Source organism: Eulemur rufifrons, chromosome 15 (genome assembly GCF_041146395.1).
Source record: "Eulemur rufifrons isolate Redbay chromosome 15, OSU_ERuf_1, whole genome shotgun sequence".
In the NCBI taxonomy this organism is placed as follows: Eukaryota; Metazoa; Chordata; class Mammalia; order Primates; family Lemuridae; genus Eulemur; species Eulemur rufifrons.
In genome coordinates, this window is record NC_090997.1 from 64,733,464 (window position 1) to 64,758,066 (window position 24,603).

At 42.9% G+C, this 24,603-nt stretch overlaps 1 protein-coding gene across 1 annotated transcript in view; it reads right to left on the reverse strand.

The window, feature by feature from the left end:
* Positions 1–19,275, reverse strand: part of FYN (FYN proto-oncogene, Src family tyrosine kinase) — a 195,974-nt gene extending 176,699 nt beyond the window's left edge. The window contains exon 1 of the mRNA XM_069487473.1: positions 19,138–19,275. The gene's annotated coding sequence lies outside the window, so the exon portion shown is untranslated. The remainder of the gene's footprint in view (positions 1–19,137) is intronic.
* Positions 19,276–24,603: the final 5,328 nt, after the last annotated feature.

The following is a 24,603-nucleotide window of genomic DNA, read 5'->3' on the forward strand; positions in this document are numbered from 1 at the left end:
CAACTGGTGATACTGGATCAAATGGTGGAATGAAAGCCAGATTGGAATGGCTTTGACTTTTAACAAGCAGTGTGTTGAGAAGGTAGTGTAGACAACTCTCTCAAGAGCAACTGCAATACAGGGTGGCAGGGAAGTGGGGTGTTAGCTAAAGTGCAATGGGAGTAGAGAGAGTGTATCTTTAAGATTGATGAAATTCCAACTGTTCATATGTTATGGAAATTACCAGCATATTAAAGCAACCAGACAAAAAACCCAAGTATCGACGGAAGGAACTGTGTCAGCAAAATACTAGACAGTGTTGGGTGCAGTAAAAATTTTATTACTAAGAGTTAAGAATCCAAGAGCTAGTTATATAGGTTTTCCTAAACAAGAAGTCAGGGGGAAAAAAAAAGAAAAAATCTTTACTACAACACACACTGCCCCACATTTTACACTGTGCCATTTCTGTATTTGTCCTTTTTAGCCTACTTCTATCACAGTCTCTCTTTGCTAAAATACATTAGTTGCCATGGAAACGATGTCATAGTGTGTAAAACCATTTACTGTCCTTGGAAAGGCATTCATGATAAAATTGAACAGTAGCACGTTTCAAAAAGAGAAGCAACATAAGGCAGTTGTGCAAGAACACAACAAAGTCTCAAAATCATGACTTCAAAGTGTTCCTCTACCACCCATATCATATGTCCCTGAGAGAGTCCTGTCAGCTTGGCATTGTCAGTTTCCCCCCAAATCATCCAGAGGAGCATCTTTCCAACTCATGTAGGCAAAATGTACTTAAAACAAAATCTCTGATCTAATGCCGATGAAAACAATAGACTCCCCATAATTCACACTTTCTCGCATGAAGTAGGGAGGGCCTGGGAGCCTATAGAGTCAGAGTGGTTGTGTGCATCATAAGACCTCTGCTAATGGAGAGGATCCAGTCCTGTAATACATTCTGATTTAGTCCTGTAGTACATTCTGCTGTCCAACTTTGTTGTCAGAGATGGAAGTAATATTTGGGACGTAGAGATTTGGACCTGAATTTCCTGATTGCCGTGGATTAGCAGTATGTTCTCTCTTTTGCTTTCATCAATTCATAGTGGGTAAACCACATTCACTCCACCAAGAAAACATACTGAACAACTTTTATATGCCCTCCTGACAAAGAAAATAGACAGCTATGTATGTGTCCCCTGAATGCTTAAAATCTAGTGGGGGACAGTGAGCGAGGGCAAGAGCGCGAAGGGCCTCCCAGGCCTTGGTGGGGTTCTGGACTTGATCCCAACTGTGACAGGAAGACATTGAGGGGAGGGACGTGATCTCATACAGATTTTGAAGCGTTCACTCAGCTGTTGCGGGAAGTTGGATTGGAAGGGCAGAGCAGTAAGACTACCAGAATAGTGAATAATCCAGACAAAAAAGGAGGGCGCAAAGCAGATGGAGAAATGCAACCTCAACGAGGGTGACAGCGTACCTTCCCCCACCTGTGAAAGTGCTGGTTTACACCTATTGTCCCAGCTGCTTCGGGATAAGCATTTGCCTAAGATGTTTCACTTTGTAAACCAAGTGTTATTATTAGTGGCATTAAAATACAGCAGGACTAGGTTTTGTAACCTCCACTTTGCACTTGGAGCTTCTGCCATGATTTGCCTACCAGTGTACAGTGAAGGGAATTTTCGCATTAACATGTGATTAAATCTGAAAGATGACCAATGACCATCCATCTCTTTTCCTGTCCCTGTCCAATCTTCGTGTAATACCTCCCTTTCAAGGACAACAAAGAGCACTTGGATATGAGCAACTATGGGTGGCTAATTCTTCTGGTCTTGAGTGGTAGTGAGTGGTAGTGACACGGCACGTCAGATACCAAATGCACCAACCCTTGTGCTGTGACCCATGCTGCAGCCTGAGATGCACAAAGCACCAGTCAGAAGAGCTAATTGGAAACACAGAAAGTTATAGGTTAGGTGTACATGAAATACTTGCAGGAAATAGACCTGCTACAGATCTTTTAAGGAATTGTCTGAATGTTCTCATTACAGTGTCTTTGTCATTTATTGAATGGTTATACTATTTTATTTTGCTATATCCTTTCAGGAGCAATAAGGTAAAAAGAAAAAGAAAATGCAAGTTTAATGAAAAATTAAGTACCAAATTTCTGTTTTTCAAGGAAGTTGATCATGAACATTAATTTGCACAAAATGATCACTGATATTCACTATCCACTATGGGAAACATGGTGATATCACTGACTATATAAACCAAAATCACAAATCTGCTGAAGAGGCATCAGCAACTACTTCAAATGTTAATCGTTACTGTAAGACTACTGAAGATGATGACTTAACACGTGCAGTTGCAGTAGGTTCACTAACGTAGTACTCTAGGAAACATTTCTTTTCTTTTAGATCAAATGACTATGATTCTAAATTCATTTTGCTTATTTTTGAGCTCAGGATTTTTTTTGTGCATATATGAAAAGTGAAGTAGTTTAAATGTATTAGCTTTGTTAGCAGAAAAGAAAACTTCACAAATAGATAAATGGTTCCAGTTTTATGTTAGTTTCATCAGATGTTTTAAACAGAAAGCAATTAATTCGAATAATGCTTTGATTTTCTTCACATATTTCATATAAAGCTTGTGGCAGTTCATTCTGTCACAAGTGAAACATCGCATGCTATTGTAAACTATAAAAAGTTCAACACAGGAGATGAAGTGATTTGTTTTTGCAGAGATAATACAAATTTTGTGATGCTAAAAATAATCGTTTTACTAAATCAAGAAACCTATGGAGCAGAAAGTTATTAATATTTAGAATTTGTTATGGCACATGCATATTTCAGAACTGCATTCAAACAAGTGGCTATCTCTACAAACTGAGGCTGTAGGTATACAAATTGACAACCAGTTTTACATATACCCAGTTAAAAATACTGAATTACAAAATTTTTGTGGCATTGCCTATGATGAATACAAAAAAACACTTCAGCATAGCAGTATGTGCCTTCTCTTTTGCCGACTGTCATCATCAACCAGGTTTCAGAAATGTTCGAGAAATGACTCTCTAAATCAACCTGTGTGTGCTATAATGGAACGACAGACAAGTCCTCTAAAGGTTGGGTGCATTCTGTTCCAAACCAGTTGGAAGTCTTTGATCAAAGCAGTGAATGAAGCACCAGAACACTTCAGCTTCTGAAGCCTTTAGCCAACTGCAGTTACTGAAAATAAGGCTTGGGAACAGAAGATGAAGAAATTTATCCCAACAAAAGCAAAAAAGAAACTGAACACATTAAATGATGAGAATTCGAACAGTATCCAAGATTTAATTCTGAAATTATATTACGATATTTTGCAATATCCTGACTTATGGGAATCTTTTGATGGAGCTCTGAGTTTTCATTGGAATACATTTATAGTCTTTACCAGAATGGAGTGCAATTGAGAAGACCCATGATTTTGTGTGATCTAAATTTGACAAAACATTCAAAAGGACCATAGAGCAACTTATTTTCATAAGTTTTGCCTTGTAAAAATATTTGTTGAAGATAAGAATTCTTCATGAGGAAAAAAAGATCTGTGAAAATATTAGGGTGAAAGTATCTACACAAAAAACCCCTCTGAGAAGAGCCTCCATTTAGGAGAATTTGTTCTGAGCTCACCAGGGACTTTGCTTCTGCAGAAAGAGCTGTTTTCTCAATTAGAAATATTGTGATATATACATAAAAGCCAATCAAAGATATTAATTTCAAATATTAACTATAAATACAACTTTGAAGAGATTGCAGGCAACTTTATGAGCAAATTAAAAACAATTCATTCTTCATATCAGTGACATGGGGATTAGAGACATGCCTGAAGAACAGACTAAAACTAAGATAAATGAATATGTAGCAAAAATAATTACTTACGTTCTTGCTAACGCTCAGATAATCAATATGAAAATTTTTCTCTAATGTATATGGACATGTGTATTTAAGTTTTAAAAATTTTTGAAAAGATTTTGAGTAGAAACTATTTCATAGGTCCAAAATACTTTTTTAAACTTTCAATAAATTAATATATTTTTTAAATTCTATAATTTTATTTATTTAGTGACTCTTGTCAATTTAAATTATACGGCTCCCCATCTCTAACTCTCTTGGCTCCCACTGACAGACAAGGGCAAATATGAGATGTGTTTATGTTTTGAGAAGATTTGCTCAGACTGTCACAATAATTTTCTGGTAGGAAAATACATACACGATGTCAAAACAGGCAACTCTCTACCTCACCTCACCACACGCCCACCCAAGGCACACTTAAAGCAGGCCTAAAGATTTCCCTTCCAAAATTACTAGGTATTTCAAGAAACAGCAAGTTTTAAAATACATCATCTGAAATGCAGCATCATCCTCATATGAATGTCAAAGGGAGATGAAATGTAATTAAAAAGAGCTAACTGGTTTCCTTCCCCCTCTCTCATTTGAGTGTTCTGGTAACTACTTATAAATTATACTTGGAAATGAATCCCTTCATAAACTGATACTTTATTTAGTACATGAGAACTGAATAAAAATGAAGAGCACTTCCCCTTGTATGTAGAGATATAATTTCTAGTATTCACTCTGTTACCTTTAAAACGTGAAACTAAAGGATCACACACACCAAAATCCGTCCTCTAGTCTCCAGAGTCACAGTAAGTTCACTGGAGAAAGGCTTGAAATTCTGATACTTTCCACCCACCCAAGGCCCCAAGACAACTGAGGTCCTTCCTTCCAGAGCACTGGGAAGAACTGCCACCAGCTAAAAATGGGAAGCCAAAAACCCCACTACACTTTGAAACATCAGGTGGAAAAACTCTGCCCCTTCAGAGGACAGAACTTCCCACTTCTTGCCTAATACAGGTATACTAAGCCATGACTTAATCAAAGGAACAACAGTATACTACCACAAGAGTACTAGTAAATTTGCCCCACAAAAGTTAAAATATAGCCCAAATGCAGTGTGGAAGGTTTGAAATGTACACAAACCACTCTACTATATGTAAAAGATAATTACTTTATTTCTCCATGGTTGAACTCAACTTGATTATGACCACTGCCTTTCCACATACGAGAAAGAACAATCTTAGTCCTTACAGATAACCTAGTCTCTTCAGAATCGAAACTTTAGTTGCTTCAGGGCAATTAGTCAAATTAAACTCACTTCAAACAGCCTCTTAGGGCTGCATACCTCTCCCTTTCCTCCTTTTCCCCAGGGGGAAAACCACAGACCATCGCAGGGAGGGGGAGAGGATCCAGCCTAGGTGCTGCCCTCCAAGCCCTAGCTGGCCTCTGTGGCATGTCTCGTCCCTTTGTCTTAGGCTGTTGGCTTGGTTCTGCTCACTGAGGCTCAGCAGTGCCCGTGGCCACGATCCCAGCCAGTCTCCGCGGTGAGACGGGCACACTTCCTTCTGTGCCTGCTCCATTCTCACCCCAGATCTCCCAGCAGCTTCACATCCACCCAAGGGGGCAAGCACGACTGTAGGGATTTCCCCTTGCCATGTGCAGGTTCTGGGGAACTGGGAAGGGACACCATCTCAGGGCCTGTTTCTGCCTAAACCTGCCTCACTGCAGGGCTCACTACAAGGTGGTTTCCTTCCAGAGTTCCAGAGCCACCGAGGGTACAATTGCTCTCTGCTTGCAGGGGTTTCCCCCACCCACCTGGATTTGTATCATCTCAATGATGCCTTAAGCAGAAGCCTCGGGGAATGGGGCCCTAGATCTCAGGACCCATCAGTTTCCTAACTCTAGAATCCCCTGAATCTCTACAAGCTCCTCCCACTAACCCAGGAAGGGATTTTCTCCTTCCTCCAGGAGCCGGAAACAACTCTTTAGCCTCCCTCCTCCTGCATATAATATATGCCAGGCCTTCTGAGATTTGGCTCCTTGGAATCCACAAACCATTTTTCTTCTAACAAAGCCTGCCTCTTTTAAATGAAGGCCTGGGCTAGCTCTGGTCTCTGAAATGTGCTTTAAAGGCCTGCTTTGGAAGTCAAAAGCCGAACAATGTCTTCTTTGTCCTTGACCATGTTCTGTCCTCCCCCTGAAGTAATGGAATCCTTAGCCTCAATGGGGGAGACTCCCAGGGCAACAAGAATTAGAAGGAAGGGAAAATAGGCTGAATACCAGTTCAAAATATTATTCCCACTAAACCAGCTGTTCATAATGCAAGGTCTCAGAGGTCCCAGAATACTCTTCCAGGATTTAAAAAAAAAAAAATTGCAACACACTAACATGTCATTCTTCCGGAAGACACCATTTATATATATTTGAACCAAGGGTGAAATGAGCTATGGCTTTCAGTTCAATTCTTCATACCTAATGTCTTTAATCTCCATTTGATTGTAGAGTGGAGATCCACTTAACGGGAAGCCACCCCTGCATCAGCATCATTTGGAACTCTCCACTTACCTTGGTTTCCTCACCTTTGTCTCTCCTCCTCTGTACCTGCTGTGTTCCCTCATCACACTGGAGACCTCCGACCTTTTCTTACCTTGTCTGTCACACCCAACTCCTCTATCTAGCCTGAACCTTTTAGCTGATTCAATTGATATTTTCTTTAGTCTCTTAGAACATCCTACTTACTTGACTGTTCAAACCAATTCCTAAATCTAAGTAACCAGAAGGTCAGATTTTTCATTCCAAAGTGACAAATATTACTAGGCAATGTCACAAAATTGGGCTAAAAGGAACCACTAAAAATATCTACAAATTCCAGTGGAACCTCACTGTGTTAATTCTTTTCATCCATCTGTTAACACACTACCCTGTAGAGTAGTGGCTGTTTGAACCTTTTCGAGATTCTCCAAGCTTCGTCTCCCTTCTCCTAATCTTCCAACCTCAGATGAAGGTTCAGCTACAATTGTACACTCCACTCCTTTGAATGTCTTCCTTCTCACACACAAATTTCACCGTACCTTTCCCTACTTTGCAGTGATGGTTAAAGTCACACATGTAAAGTACATAGCACCACACCCAACATTCAGTGGCACTTAGTCTCGTAAATAAATACCTTTCTCAGCTGTTCTTTCTCCCCTGAGTAACTACTCCTTTTTATCATTTTGGGGACTATAGTGGGTTGAGTGGTGGCCTCCCAAAAATATGCCCACCTGGAACCTATGAGAGTGACCTATTTGGAAAAAAGGGTCTTTGCAGATGTAATTAAGAATATCAAGATGAGATTATCCTTTATTAGAGTGGGCCTTAAATTAGTGACAAGTGTCCTTATAAGAGAGGAGAAGGCCATGTGAAGACGGAGGTAGAGACTATAGTGATGTGTCTACAAGCCAGGAAAGCCCAAGTTTGCCTCTGCCATGAGAAACCAGGAGAGAGGCATGGAACAGCTTCTCCTGCAGGCCCTTCAGAAGAAACCAACCCTGCCAACACCTTGATTTCTGACTTCTAGTCTCCAAAGCTGCGAGGGAAAAGTTTCTGTTGTTTTAAGCCACCCAGTTTGTGGGAATTTGCTATGACATTCCAGGAAACTAATACAAGGGCTAATTCTACACTTAACAGGATCTCGCCCCTACCAACTCCTTATTGATCCCCTTCCAACCATATCCCTTCTCATTCCTGCTTCACCAACACCCCCTCTTTCGTGGATCATTCCTGCAGTTTTAGCTCACCCATGAGCTAGGACTGAGAGCCAGGTGGGTGCTTCAGTGGGGAGCACAGAACAGGAACCCTCCCATGGTGGCAGCTCTGGATCTCAAGTGCGTGGGAGTGTTGTTCTGGGGTGGGGGCCAGAGTAACAGAACCTCTGCCACAGCTGGAGACGTGAGGATCAGGGAAGGCAGCAGGGCTTGCCCTGGTGGCCCCTTCCTGGACTCTTACCACCTTCACACGCCGGACTTTTCCTCATATGGCATGCTGGGCTGAGGTAAAACCAAATAGTGTTTGAAGCTGCAGTTTTCTAATCGCAGTCCTCCTTGGATCATACTTATAAATAAACTAACCAGAACTAATATTTTCTCAGAAGCTGCTGGCACCCACAGAGGAATCTGGTTTTGTTTAATCATCCATAGTCCTTCCAGATTCTTCCCAAATACCCCTCACCAGTCTTCACTGGGTAATTCTCAACCTCTAAGAGAACTACTTCCAACTCTTGGAAGTCCAAAATCAAGAATTTGTTGAATAATGGCTACGAGACAGTGGGAATTACATGGTCAACTACACTTATATGAAAAGAAGGGTGAGGTGTGGCACATCGCCTATGCTTTGGCCCTAATGTGCATGCAGGAGTAGAAAAGAGGATCACTGCATTTTCACCCAAGGAGGTGGAAATAAGGTGGAATCAAAAACGTTATTATGTGCAACCAAAATCTGTATTCTAAACCATGACTCTGAGGATCCATCAATGCAGAGGACCTAATATATTACTTGCACAAAGAAAATTTACCTAAGATGCATCTCATTCTAGAAGTACTGAAAATATGTGTAAGACCTCCCAACTTGGAATCTTAGACTCATAACCAACAATAATTTATTAAATGCACAATGCAGTGTTATACAGCACAAGGCAAATTAAACAAGGTACACTTTCCACCTTCTAGAAGCTTGCTACTGAAAATGGGCAATATTGACGCTGACATGTACAAAAGAAGCTGAACACGAACAAATTGGATAAATACATGAAGTGGTGACATTATATGCCAGCAAAGCGCAAAGTGCATTTTGTGAGAGTGGCATGTGATCTCCCACATTTCAGGTGGTGGTTGCGGCAGTGGGGAGGGGGCAGGAAAAGCACTTAAACCATACAAAGTGCATGGTTAAGCAAGGAAAAAAAAATTCACCACCCACTTCCCAAAGACCACAATAGCATTGCAAACAACAGAGAAGCACCAGGTACCTCCCCTCCCCCTCTCAGCTGCAGCAGTTGGCCTACAGCCACAGAAAATGCTCTTATTGCTTGTCTCCATCCCAGATACATTAAACTTCGCATCCAGGTGAGGACTAGGCAGGAGAAGCCATTAATGAGGAATCACAGTGAGCTTCTGACAGGTAGCCGAGAAGACTCTCATGAATGCCAGACCAACACTGCCTGTTGTGCTGTTGTGTCCTTTGTTACAGAGATGACTCAAGGAGTACCCCCCCAACCATAGAAAACATTTTATAAAGCTTATTTTTTAATCATTCTTTTGAAGGATATACAAACAAAGGCTGTAGCTGAGCTATAGTGTTAAATTACTATTTTGTAGGACCTTAAGTCTGGGATAGAACCCTCCTCCCATGCTAAGGACAGTCCTCAGATGATAATAGTACAAAGTGAACAAAATTCATGCATGGTGTGGAAGGCACTCCCACAGCCAAAGCTGAACTATATTTGCTCAAGGACTCAGTTAAATGCTGCTTTGAGAGGTCCAGAGATGGGTAGATGCATAACACACAGGCACCCCCTTTCTCTGTCTCACAGACTTTCAGGCCCAGTGCTGCTGGTCCATCAGGCTCCTCTCCTTTCTCCATCATTCACGATTGTATTCCCCCAGATTTTGAAGATTCTGCATTTTCTCCCTGGTCTTGGATGTCATTCTGCACTATTGGCAATCTTTTTTTTAAAGTGAAAATCTTATTGATGAAAACCTGATGGCAGAGGACAAAGAAGTAACTATTTCCCCAAACACCCTAAATTTTTAAGAACAAGCTCAAGATTCTGAAGAAAAAAATCTTTAAAAGCATACCACTCTCAAAATGCAATGGCAGTTCCTAAAATAGACTAGGACAGTTACTGAACCTAAACCATGTGGGTCAGTAGGGACTAAATCTGATGCCACCAGAAAATACAGAAGCTTAATGTCCAAAAAGATGCCAGCCTAGCACCACAGATGCCCAGGAAGCCAGCTGCATATTCCAGTGCCTTGCCCCAGGCCTGTGTAAATGAACATCTGCTGAGTATCTACATGTGAAAGACGCTGCACTCCATGCCATAGGTGGACAGACAAAAAGGGGGAATAGCAAACAACATTTTTGTACACGTGGGGCCAACAGTGTCTTGAGAAGGCAGGACTCACACATATATAGATTTCTAGGAGACCCAGATTCTTCTAGTCTAAGCTAAATTAATAACTGGATGTATGAATTTGGGCAAGTGATAAAAAATGCTCTGAACCTTGGATTTCTCATATCAGGATTTAACTAATAATGAGGCAATGGGGAGATACAAATGTTCAATGCAAGAGAATGAAGAGATTGGGGTAACCTTTCAAGAGTTGCGATTCCAGCTGGGCCTTGACAAATGGATAGAATTCTAAGGGAAAGGAAGGATTAGGGGATTCCGGGAAGGGAAACCAAAGGCCAGGACCATATTCCACATTAATGAGATGGTGTTGGGCTTCTGGCTAATCAAGTGTTAGTGTCCTGGTAAGTGAAGTCAGCCAGGGAGGACTGAGGAAGAACACGGAAACTATGCAAGGCACTGAAGGCTTGGCTAAGGAGTCTGGTCTTTCTGCTCCTACTCACTGGGTTGCTAGTAAAGGAACGAGGCATAAGAACCAGTATCTACATCAGCTGGCACTTCCATTTTGACATTGATCAACATCTCCTCACTCCATCTAGGAAGCACGGGAGTGAAGCAACTGTTATTTGCAAACTACGGGAGAGCATGCAGGGTCTAATTTATCAAGAGAATATGGATCGGGCAAAGGTGTACACAAAGGACAACCAGAGAAGGACACTTCCAAGTAGCAGACAGTGATAAAGGATTGAGAATGACAGAATGTTAGAGTTTGTTGACAACTCAGCTCCTGAGTTTTACATCTGAAAACAACAAGTTAGTGTGTTTGTATAACAGTTATAGGTTAGAAAATAAACTGTATGACAAACGGTGATAATACCCTTCAAACTCTGAGAGCAAGAAGAGAAACCATTAACAGAAATTAGTGCTTTTTAACATATCCTCGTGTATATATGTGCCTAGCTGTAGGCAACACATCACACAATTGTGAAATAAAATTAAGATAAAATTAAAGCAAAAATCAAATTTTACAAATGACAATATTTGAAATTGTTATTGATTCTAAATAGACACAACATTTGTGTGGAAATGAAGGAACTTGTTGGTGTTTATTTGTCTTTTCAGTAGAATTTAAATTGGGCAGGATTTCACAGAAATACAGATTCTGTAACTTTTTCTGGGGATTAAAAGAAAAAAGGATTGGGAAAAGTGCCCTGGGCTTTGTTGTGGGAAAGGAGATCTGGCTCATTTTTAATTTTCCATTAAAGCCCTACTTTTCAATATAAAGCAGATGGAATCCTTATACAACTCCATGAAAAGCCTACTATTTTTGGGTACCTCAAAGATGAAAGCTCTGAAGAAAATGAAAGTGTTTGAATTCATCAGATAAAATCCCACCAGCACATTCAAAAGGCACAGGTACTTAGAAATCATTAAATTACAAGTTAAGAGGTCTTTCCGAGATGGATTTATGATTCTGGGCCTCCTCCCACACTGCAGCTCCCCCTGACTCTGGCTGATGGACGGTGCCTACCACTTCTCCGCCTGCTCCCCGCTGCTGTAGCTGGGGCTCCCTGGGCCTGCTTCATTCCTTGTCTTCCAGAGCTGCCTCCTGCCACTTCCCTTCTCCCTGCTGTTCCCAGACACAGGAAAGATTTCAAAGCATTCAAATCTACCTGTCCCATTCCTACTGAATCAGAACCAGGCCTGGGAACATGCATTCTATAAGATCCTCAGGGTATGCATGCAGCTGCTGCCCTAAAGCTCTTTTCTTATTATAGGACCTAGTTCAACATATTCTCTGTCACTCTGCAGGGTGGATGGGAGAACAAGAGGACTGATGTTTATTGGCAGGGACTGTGAGGCACTGGGCTGGGAGCTGCTGGGCACCATCTCCACCCTCACGGTTTGCAACCTCATTGAAGAGATGGCACAAATTTAGTGTGAAGAGCACAGATGCTGGAGCTGGACTGCCTGGGCTCAGATGCCAGCTCTGTCACTTACCAGCTGTGTGACTCTGACTAAATCACTTGACCTCTATGCCTCAGTTTTTTCATCTTTTAAATGGGAATAATAATGATCATACCTCATGTGATTATGCTAGGTGTTGTGTTCACAAATCAACCACAAATGAGATAGAGTCCCTGACTTCCAAAGAACTCACAAGTCAGTGAAGAAGGCCAGTACCCACCCCACTCCCACCCAGCTGACTCCCTGTGCTTTACATGTCAGGTTATAATGAGGGTGACAAAGATAAGGTGGTAACCAAGTGCTATGGGATCCCATAGGCAGGAGAGACGGGAGTGCTTCCCAAGCGGCAAGTCTTGAGTAGAGTTATCAGAAGGGCTGAGATTTCCACAGTGGGGTAAAGGTGCCTTTGTATTCCCCAACACAAGACACAGAAGTAACTGAGTAACTGCAAAGCAAAGGCAAGGAGGCAGGGAAGGAGGAACCACAGCTGTGTAGCAAAAGCAGGAGTGAGCTTAGCCGTCACACAGACCTGCCTTCACTAGTTATTAGCTGTGTGATAACAGGCAAGTTACTTTACCTCTCTGAGCCTCAGTCTCCCCATTTGACTAATGGGGATAATAATACCTGCCTCACAGAGCTGTTATGATCAAGTAAATTACTGTATGTAAGCACATAACACAGGCTTCCAGGTTCAATGAAATGGTAGGTGTTATCATTTCTATGGTATATTCAGGGAGGGGTGAGTAGTTATGGTATGCTTGTTTACACAATCACAGAAAGGAGAATACAGGCCAGAAATAGCCCTCAAAAAAGCTTTCTAAACAGAAATAACTAAGACTTTTCCATAGTGTTGTACTTTTTTCTGCCCAAAACTTACAGTTAATAAGTGCTCAATACATTTTTGCCCAAACCCACCAGGTGCTGTTCAGAGTCATGGGTTTACGAGGACAGACTATATGATGGTATCTGCTTCCTAGGAATTCCCAAGAAGCCCCACGTCAGGCTTCCCACCCAGAGCGAGGCACAAAGCAGGCTGTCTGGATGCAAGCTGAGACGAATGGGAAAGCGCTCTCATCCAAATATTACGACAACTCGGAGTCTCACAAACATCGTTAAAGTTTCATGAGTCAGTAAGCATTATCTTTTCCTCCCACGCTTTTATTAGACCATAAATCCAGTTCGATTTATATCCTTCCAGGATTACTGCGTTCTAATCAAGTCCAGAGTGTCACTTATTCCTAAGCTGTCTATACTGCATGTCACCCAAGTCCATTTGGATAATACTATTCAGGCTACTTATGTGTTTTAGTAGCTAAAAATTAGATTTACTCAACTAGAAACACTAAAAAATTATCATATTCCTCTAAATAACAAAAATAACTTTCTTCATAGGAACCAAGTGCATAAAAGTCACAATCCATGGTTTTTTCTGTAGTTCATTCTACCTTTAAAAGTCATGATGACATTCTGAAGTCAAACTCAACAGATTTATACTGTAAATAGGTGAAAATTCTAGTTACTTGACTTTAAAAACCCTACCCCTACCCCATGCTCTTAGCCACAACCCTCACCTGGGCTGAAAGGCCAGAAATCTGGTGATTCTGCCACTTTGGACAAGTCATTTAACCTTTCTGGATCTCATTTTTTCCTGTAAGTAAAATGAATGTATTGGACTACATGATCTCTAAGATTCTGGGTTCCATGGCTGTACCCTTGAAAAACTGCAAAACAGACCCTTGTTGTTCTATGTTCTGCAGGTTTTGATACACGTTTCTACCCTAGTTTGAGGAGCAGCAGATTCTTAGACTTCTACCTCTCCATTCCCTGCTCTGGTGAGGTTCAGGTATCTTTGGTGCTGAATCCAAATGCATTTTTCATTTTTTATCTTGCTTAACTCTGAGGCCCATCCAATACTCTGTCAGCACCCCTCCCATTCAGGAGCTGACTCTTCTGCCTCTGCTGCCGGGCTCACCCTCAGCCCTGTCTGCTCTTTCTACTCTACACTCTCTCCCTGGGTGACCTTCCTTACCTGAATCCATGGCCTCAAATATTTAGTAATTTGCTGCTAACAAATTTATAGTTGAGTCCTAGTTCTCTTCCCTCACTCCTATCTACTCCTCTGCCTAAGAGACACCTCCACCTGGAAGTCCACAGCGTCGATGATGAAGTCACCACTTCACATGCCTGACCCCTGCTTTTATTACTGGGCCACTTGTCTCCATGGCTCTCTCCACCTAACTCCCCAGAGACCCCTCTTATCTGCCCACCTCCATATCCTGTCTCACCTTCTCATTCTGTCTTTTTCACTCCATCCCCACCTCCATTCCTTCCTTGCAGACCCTCATCTATTGCTCGTCCGAGTTTCCGTAACTACCCTCCTTGCATCAGTTTTGCCCACCTCTGGTCAAAGGCCCACACTGTGGCCAGAAGATCTTTACAAAATACAATCACATCAAAGCACTATCCCCACTTACAACTCTTAAATGGCACTCAGGATAAAGTACTTACAAGAATTTTCTCAATTTCTGCTTCAGCCCTGACTTCTCCCTTTGTCCCTCTCTCTACCTCCCAAACCAGCCCTGAACTAGCTGCAGTTTCCCAAAAGGTCCGTGCATTTTCCCTCTGGGCTATTCCCTCTGGGGCAATGGGCTTCCCACAACACTCACCTAGCCAACTCCCGCTCCCATTTTGCAGGCACCTCCTCCTTCAGCCTTCTCCATCTGGCCATCCCACTTTCCTACCTCTCTGCCAGGTTCATGCTCCCTTCTGTATGCTCTATTGCATCCTGTGTGGACCCCCAGAATCACATTTATAAAAGACTCCTCATTTCTCTGCTCAACTAGCAGGTAAGTTCCTTGGGGCAGGATCATACCTCTTTTGCCCCTGAAACATCTAGTTCAATGTCTGGCAAGTGGTAGATGCAATGAATGAATGCTCTTGAATAAGTATGTAGACAATTCACAAACTCATACTGACCTAACTGTGCGCCACAAAAGGACCCAGCTTAATATAAAGAATCACACAGAGTAAAATCATTTCCAACATCAATATGCTTTTTTAAACTTAACGTTATGTTTTTATTTCCCAGATAAGCAATAGATGAGGGTCTGAATGGAAGGAAGGGACGTAAGGATGAATATTTTATGTTTTATTTGGATATAAAGTTCTGTTTCCCATCAACCAGAAGTCTCAATTTCCAAAGCATTTTAGCCATCACCTTCCCTTATGGCACATAACATTTTAATTGATATCATCATTATATCAATAGGTAGTATTTAGAATATTTCCTAGTGGGTAAGGGCAAAGGCTTTGGAACCAAACTAATTGGGCCTGAATCCTAACTCTACCACTTAGTAGCTCTATGATCTTCAGTTAGTTACTTAACCTTGCTCCAACTGCCCATCTGTAAAATGGGAATTGTGAATGGAAACCACTTCATATCATTATTGTTACAATTAGAGCTTAAGTCACACTTGTCACATAGTAAGTGCTCAGTAAAAAGTTAGCTATTATTTTTATCTCTTCTAGTAGACTATGAGCTCCTGAAGAGCAAGGACAGCAGAAGTATTCATTTCCAGGAACCCATCTCCCCAGTGCCTTGCACAAAGTAACATACTAGGCTACTGTTTGCAGAACAGATGAATAATAATGAAATGTTTATAGCAAAAAAAAAGTGCATTATTAATTATGATGACTGGTATGGACAGAACTGCTCCAGCAATTTTGAAGCCCTGTGGAGAATAGGGACTATAGAGAACACTAGCAGTTCCCCCAGCTCCTGGAGATCTGGAAGCTCACTTAACCTCCATGGAATACACAGGACTCACAGACAGAGTTAGGCAGCCAGTGACAGAGGGGACGCAGGTGGGGCTGAAGAGCTGGCTGGCTGGCTGGCTGGCTGAGTCTCTGGCCTTTCCATCAGGAAGCTGCATGGCCTTGGGGCAAGGAGTTTCACCTGTCAGAGGACGCTTAATTTCCTCTTGTGATTAAGAGAAGGCAGGACTGTGATTTCTGAGGACCCTCCTAGCCACTTTGGGAGTCTATAGAATCACCAGATAAAAAACTAGGCCAAGAAAGGGGCTTCTGGAATAAAAGAACCACATCAAAGTCAACACAGGAAGCATATCTAATAACTGTATTACAAGGGATTATTGAGAGGGAGTTGGTCCCTCAACAAAAAGCAAGGTTTTTGAAACATGCTTAAGATGAAAAGATCTGAACTTACAAAATCAAAAGAAGAAAAGCAATATGGGTATCAGCTCTAGGTTTCTATTTGGTTTAATTCCCATTGGCCTATAAGCTTACTGAAGGTAGTGAGTGTACCTTGTTACAGAGTGGAGCATTTGGCAAAGCTGTTCATCAAAAATACATTTCTTCTTGTCCTTTATTCTGTGCACATGGCTAAACTACATTTCCCAGGCTCCCTTGCAATTAAATGTGCCCATATAACTAGCCCTAGAATGTGAGCAGAAGTGATGGGTGTCATTTCCAGGCCAAGGCACTTTAAATTCCCTTTTGCTCCTTCTGTCAGCTTAAACAGGTTACAAGGGAAAGCTGTGGGACGGTGGTGCTACAAGATAGGGGTGTGGGACCCAGAATCACTGCACGGAGGAAAATCACCTACTGACCAGAAACACCCTGGACTATTACATGAGCAAGAACAAACATCTGTTGCTTTTGAGCCATTATATAGTTGCAGGCCTATTTGTTACAGCTGCTAACATTAGCCTAATTAATACAGATGTTGAGCACATACCAAGGACCTAACTCATTTAACGATTTGTTGATCATTAAATGAAACACTGAGAACCTATTAAGGTAAAATTTAGTAGGAAACAAGAAAAATAATACAAGGTTCCTTTTATCAATGTGCTGACCAACTAACGGTAGAAACAGACACATGCCAAACATAATGTCTGCTGCTGAAGTTTGAAAACAAAATTGAAGCTATGGAGATGAGAAGGCTTCACAGAGGAGATGCCATTTGAGCTGGGCCCTGAAGATTAAACAGGACTTCAAGTAAGTCAGATGGGGTTGGAGATTTCAGACCCACAAGCAAACAGAGTGTGCATTTGCTCACAACCTTATCGTTAAGTCTCTTTAACTTGGTCTACAGAGTGCAAGTCTATGTGCACTAAAGTTCCTTCCTGCGTCTGGCATCAAACGAACAACCTTTGTTTTTTACAGTACACTCATTAACCCTATTGCTTTTTTTAATATAAAAAATCCAAGATTAATGTCTTTAAAAGTGCAGAAGTAAATGTTTAATGGATCATAACAACTCTTTTCTAATAAAATTCTTGAAGAATAAATTTGAGACTGTTCTGTTACTGAGAAGAGTCGAAGAGTCATGCTCTTAGGAATCAACGTTCAACCCAAGCTTTGTCAGCATTGATTAAGCATATGATAGTCATTGGCTTACAAAACAGAACATTAAGCCCCCAGATTTACATCAACATTTCATCTTCAAGAGGAGCACTGGATGGTTTAGAGTTCTCTCAAAAGATTCTCTACATCCCCAGCTCACAGCTAAGTGCCTCCAAATCCTCAGATAGTTAAACCACTTCCTCCAAAAGTCTGTGTGTCCCTTCGTCTGAAAGCAGGGTACCCACGGGGCAGGGACTGGGGAAGAAGACAGCGCAAAGGGTGGAAAGTATTGCTTGGGTGGTGAGAGGAAGGATGTGGGTGACCAAAGGCTACCTTGAAGCAGGCAAGAGACAGTCTCCAGGAGTCTGCCAAATGCCAATTCAAGACTGCTTTATCGATGTCCCCAGGTATTTAAATAAAACGGTAAAACGACATCACTGGGCAGACAAGATTTCATTTCAAAAGACTTCAGCACAGTGGCCTTGGACTTGAGAGAAGCAGCAACTCAGCTGCCTCCCTCTTACCAAACACCAATTTAATTCTGATTCAGAAACAAAATTCTTCTGAGTCCACATCAATTTCTGCCCCAGCTCTTGGTACTTATCCCCAAAAGGAGAGGGGGAAAGAACAAGGGGATGGGGAAACTACCTTAAAAGTACAGCAACTCCTAAGACTGCTGGAATAATTGTCCCCTTAAATCTAAGAAATACCGCAGCTGCCAGTCAACACTACCGGTCTGTGAACACAGCAAAATGCCGGCACCTGCCACCCGGCATCTGGGGGAGGCCTTTCATTTTTTCGTAAATGTGGCAGGAAAGACTCAGAGATCAACTGCTTCATGGAAAGAAAGGGAAGCCCCAGGGAATAGAAACAAGAAGCATCGTCCCTATTCTTGGGCACTTTGTATGTCTCCTCTCTCTGCACTGAAAGGGCTCTTTGTGTCACTCACACACACACACACCCCGCGAGTCTGTGTGATTTATTGGGGGAAGGAGGGGTAAGAAGGGTGATTGTATTATCCCTCTTCCCAGTGAGTCCCAGCAAATCTCCTCCTGGGCCCAAGCTCGGTGGCCTCTTTCTGGCCCAGTCCCCTCCGCCTGTGGCTGCAGAGATAAGAGAGGGGAGGAGACCAAACAAAAACAGCCATCGATCTAGGGAAGTAGGGAGGAAACCCAGCTAGAGAGCGGGGAGGAGAGGAGAAAGGAGCCTGAGGGCGCAGAAGGGGTGGGGGACGGAGGAAGAGGAGGGAAGGCTTCAGCAAAGGGGAAAGGGGAAGGGTGGGTGGGTGGTGGCACAGGAAGAGTGAAGGGGCGGATGGGGGAAGTGCAAGGGAGGTGCCAGAAATAGGCAGGAGGATGCGTTGGGGAAGGCGACGGCCTCCGAGGGAGGAGGCCGAGAGGTGGAGTGAGGCAGGGGTTGGGTGGGGAGGGAAGCAGCACGGGGCATCAATTATTAAGTGATTACATCATCCCTGACATTAAAACAACACACACAGCCCGGGTCCCCGCGGGGGGCCCCGAAAGGAGGGCGGGGGCGGAGTCTGGGCCAGCCTCTCCCCCGAGCCAATTCTTATTCTCACCCGGCGCCCGCTTGCGGGCGAGGGAAGGGGCCCCCACCCCCGCGCTACCTCGGGCCGCACCCCGCAGAGGTGTCCTCCCGCGCGGCCGCGGGAAGACCCCGAGTGCTGCCAACTCCCCGGCAGCCCCGCGCGGCGCCCCGCAGGCGACGACGGCCAAGTGACTGCAGCGCGGGGCCCCGCGGTGGGGGCGGCGCTGTGCGGGGGCACTGGCGGCCGGGCGTCTCCGCTGCATCCCCCGCGGCCTCCCGCGGCGCATCCCCGCCGCTTACCTGCCCGGCGCTCAGGCTGCGGAGCCCATTCACATGGTCCTCTCCCCGCCCTCCTCCTGCGCGGCCGAGGCGGCTCCGGTAGCTCCCCGGCGGGCCCGGGAGCCGGTGGGCCTTCCGCGAGCACCGAGGGGGCGGCGCCGGGGCGTCCCCGGCCCAGCGGCCGGATCCCTCCCTGGCGCGGGCGGCGGCTTTGTATGCGCCCGGGGAGCCCGCGGTGCGCCGGGAGAAGCGCCGCGCGCCCGGACGGCAGAGGACGCGCGGCTCCGAGGGCAGCCTCGCCTCTGCTACCGCTGCCGGCGGGCGGGCGGGTCTCGACGGCCTTCAGCTGGCGGCGACCCCTCCTCCTCTCCCGCGGCAGCCCCCTCCTCGCCGGCTCCGCTCCTGACAGATGGCGCAACTGCAACGACACGCCGCCGCCACCGCGGCTGCTCGCAGCTACTCTCGCTGATGCTCGGGCCCCTCCAGCCCCGGCGGGGAGCGAGGAGGGGGCGGGACGCGCCATGTAAGTGGCAGGCCCCGCTGCCCTATCAAAGAGCCCCTTGGGAGCTTCGGGCCGCAGCCATTGGTGTGCGGGGCGTGGGCGGGACGGCAATGGGTGGGGCCGCAGAGTGGGTTGAGCGTTACTGTGGCAGCCGGCATCCCGGCGTGCGTGCCGGGCAGGGTGTGCGAGAGGATGCGAGGTTGGAGGAGGGTGTGTGTGTGTTTTAAGGATGGTGTGGAGTTGTGAGGTGGTGGGGTAGGGGCGGGAGAAAGAGAGGAGCGTGCGAGCCGCAGTTTCTGCTTTGCAGAGGATTGCAGCTGCTACTGCAGATTGGCACCTGCCATTCCCCCAAAACTGTGCGAACCTGCTTTGAGAAGGCTCTGTCCTGCCTTTCTGGTGTCTTTTCGTTTGAGGGTGAGTGGATAAAATGGGAACGTGTTAGAGTGGTGATAGCAGCATTTTCTCTGATCAAACTGGAAAGAGTGCGGAGCAAAGTAGAATCCTATTGCAGAAATCTGGAAAAGCTTACAGAACCCTGGAAACGCACAAAAAATAACAATAAAAAGGAGGAGGAAAAGGAAAGATTAGGGTTATTTTACCATTCTACTAAATTCGTGGACACACATATATTTCTTTTCGAGCAAAAGTTTGGAGGAATTATGACTGAAATGGGGGAGGGGGCAGGCGGCAATTACCGAACCCGAAATCACAGAGTGGAGATTTGTACATTTTCCCCCAAAATCAGGTTTAATTGTAGGCATTGGTTGTCTTTGGTTTCTCGTGACATTCAAACTCCTCATGTGTTTTCCCCTTCACTGAATCTGAGCTTTTGCTCAGATTTTCCTTGGTGAAATAATAGCTGGTTTAGTACACAGCTGGGAGTTCATCAGTCTTTATTTCCTACCCAGCTTTTCTATGGCAGGATGCAACTTCATAAAAAGAAACACTTTGGCTTCCTGATTTTCTTTATAGGTAATTCCTGTTTACTGAAAGTTCTGCTTTAAGGCATGCCCAGGATCGTCTCCTTAATGATTTTGGCAAGAACTCTACTTTTCCCCCTCAGCAAATTTAATGGTCTAAGAAATATTAATGAATCAGCTTCTACTTCTATGTTCAAAATCTATAATCGTTCCTTTCCTGCCCGCTACTTTTTTTTTTTGCTATAGTTTAAAATTATCAGTCACTTTTGCTGACTTTTTCCTTTTTTAAAATAGTTGCTAACATTTATTAAACGATCCCCATTTTATGAATGAGGAAACTAAGGAAAAGAGAGGTTATGTAACTAACTCTAGGTGATGGGGTAGGGTGGTTATTGTTTTTTATTTTTTTATTGCTCCTTTAAAAAATGATAAATTAAACCATGTTTAAATTGTGTCTGGTAATTTATGCCATAGTTCCTAGAAATGGAACCATAGCTAGGACTAGAATATTTTCATACAAGGGAATGCCAGCTTCATCTAGCCAAAAATTGCTTATCTCAAGAGCAGAGGTTCTTCTTCCTCAGTGCTAGTCCACATGGCTGTCCTAGGTTTATTTGGACTGGATTTAGTAGGCTTGGTATTAGGCCCAAGAATTTGCAATTCTGACAAGTTCCCAGGTGATGCTGATGCTGCTGGTGTGGAGACTAATCTCGAGAACCACTGCTCTAGAGTTAGGCTGTCCAGTGCTGCAGCCACTAGCCACACATGGCTATTAAGTACTTGAAATGTACTCCAGTACTTGAAATGTAATTAGTGCAAATTGAGATGTGCTGTAAATGTAAGAGGCATACTGGATTTTCAAGATTTATCATGAAAAATTAATGTAAAATATCTAATTTTTATATTGATTACATGTTAAAATAATAGTCTGGATGTATTATGCTAAATAAAATATTAAAGTTAATTTCACCTGTTTCTTTTACTTTTTATATGTGTCTACTAGAGAATTTAAAATAACACATATGACTTGTTTTATATCTCTGTTGGACAACACTGGTCTAGAGTTGTTTTTGATTCCAGCTCCACAGTGCACTGTTGAATGCACCATGGTGAGGCGAGTCATTTATCCTTTCTGAACCTCAGTTTGTCCTCATACATAAAATGGGGAAAATAGTAAAACTGATCTCACACTATTCCTGGAAGACTAAATGAACATGGAAGCAGTTTATGTATACCTTCCTCCTTTTTAAAGATAACCTGTTGTATGCTGTCAGAAAAACCACTCTTAGAATATAGACCTCCTTGGAATTCCTTGTGTGATTCAATCTCTCTTACATGAAATCTGAAGTAGGTGGGGTAAGCCATCTCTCTCTCTCTCTCTCTATCTCTCTCTCCCCCCACCTCTTTTTTTTTTTTTTTTTTTTTGTCTTCTTCAAGAGGAGACACTTTTTAGTGTCTGCAACTCTAATAGCTCCTTGATCTAATTAGTGGACAAAGAGAAGAGACAATGCAATTAAAATAAGAGATTAACCTGCTCCTATCAAGACTTCATCCTGTTTTTGTAATTCTTTCCTTACCTACCTTTTTTATCTGCTGCCCTTCTTAAATGCCCTTTCAATGGATTTGGCCTCCTCAGGAGGATTTGCTAATGGTCTGAACAAGCTTATAGAGTACTGCAAAAAATTTGGATACTATCCTCCATTTTTATCTACTCTGCAGGTCTCTATAGAAGATAGAGAAGATCCACAACACTGTCCCTGGCTTACCCAAGGTAAGTCACATTGTCCTCTACAACCCCCGATTTTGTTTTCTTGATTTCTTATGAGCAGCTTCTAATATATAAATTAGACATCGTAGACATTGCTCTAGAATTTCTCTTTGATTTGATTGGTATTGGTTATTTTTATTTTGCTACGTCTTTTACTTTAAAGTTTCCTCTTTCTAATCTGGTTTTCTTTATTTTGTCTCACGTAAATCTTATTCTCTTGCTTTTAAAGTAACTTTTTCTTGTTTTTAACTTTATTAGGTAAAATATGCTCTCATCTTACTGTTACATTTTAGTTTTAATCTTGTCTTAAATGTCAACTCAATAGCAACACACATGGCAAGGGTAAGAATAGTTGATACAGAGTTTTTACAAATCAATGGGAAAATAAGATGAACACTCCAGTGGAAAACTATGTGCAAGGGAAATGCATCCCCAAATGGCCAGTAAATGTGAGAGGAGGTTCAACTCCACTTGTAACCAAAGCAATGCAAAGATATAGTTTGTTTCAACTACCTAGTTGGCCAAAGACATAAAAGGATATGGGAAAATCAATACCCACACCCTACTAGTAGGATTAATTGGTACAACATGTCTAGAGGGCAATTTAATAGCATTTGTGAAAAACTTTTTGAAAAGTGTATACTTTTGACCTAGCAATTTTACTTTTGGGAAAGAATGGAACAAATTTGCAAAGATGTACCTATGATAGGAGTAATTAGAACATTGTTTATAATAGTGAAACACTGGAAAAAGTCCATTAAATAGGGATTTGGTAAATCATGTTATCTCCATAATAGAATACTATATAGCTACAGTCCCCAGCCCCCGGGCCTTGGACCAGTGCCATCCATTCTGGTCCATGGCCTGTTAGGAACCAGGCTGCACAGCAGGTGGTGAGTGGCAGGCGAAGCTTCATCTGTGTTTACAGCTGCTCCCCATGGCTCACATCACCACATTAGCTCTGTCTCCTGTCAGATCAGTGGCAGCATTAGATTCTCATAGGAGCTTGAACCCTGCTGTAAACTGCACATGTGAGGGATCTACGTTGCATGCTCCTTATGAGAATCTAATGCCCGATGATCTGAGGTGGAGCTGAGGCGGTGATGCTAGTGCTGGGGAGCGACTGCAAATACAGACTATTATTAGCAGAGAGATTTGACTGCACAATAAATGTAATGCACTTGAATCATCCCAAAACCATCCCCCTACCCATCCGTGGAAAAATTGTCTTCCATGAAACTGATCCCTGGTACCAAAAAGGTTGGGGACCACTGCTATATAGCCATAAAAATGATGATATTATTTATTTATTTGGAAAGATTTTCACAACAAACTAAGAGAAAAAAGTGAACAATGGATTTGTAGTATGTTTGCGTGTGGATATATGTATGTTTATGTATATGTTAATACATCTATATTTCCATTATTTAACTTATATATGTAAATTTCCATACAAAGAAAAATATGCAAGTACATACACAAAAATTTTAACAATGATTTTCTCCAAGTTATGAGATTTTGGGTCATCCTTATTTTTTAATCTTTTTCTTAATTTTCTCAACTTTTTATATTGGGCATTTATTATGTTATTAGAAGAAACAATAAAAACTGATTTTAAACTTATTCCTCTCTTTGCTACTTTAATTCCCTTTTCTTTTCCTCCTCCTCTTCTCTGCTGTATTTTCTCCCTTTTGTGAGAGCATTGCCCTGTGGTGGTGTTCAGGAACCAAGACCAGGACTGGAGCCAGAAGGAGGCCTTCTCTTCCATCTGCCCACACCACCCTTCTCGTTTCTGGTGGGTTTTCTGGGACTTGCAAGAATGATTCTTAGAAAAGTGATTCTTAGAAAAATGATTCTCTCACTCTGAGAGTGAGAGACCACTGGGAAGCTGGCCCCAAAGCTAACCTTTCTGTACTTAGCATACCTGGTTCACTGTTTACCTCTTGTTTCTGACAGCACCTATTAAGTCCTTATACAAAGTGCTACATATTTTTATTTTATTTATTTATTTATTTTTATCTTTTTAAAAATTTTTCCTACAATTGCATTTGCTGTCTAACTACATATTTTTAAATCCACGATCTTCAGAATGTAGCCAATAGATTCAGGGCATACTGGGTCTATAGCTTGCCTTGAGCCAGCAGGAAACAGTCCTAAAAAAAACCTCATGTGGGCAGGACACTCCATATAACACCCTAGCCTGAGCTCAGGAAGGAGGGCCGGTGGTGTTAAACCTGCCTTTGGGAGAAAGAAGCCCTGCTGCGCTTTTGAAGCGGGAATTCTGGCATTACTTTTCT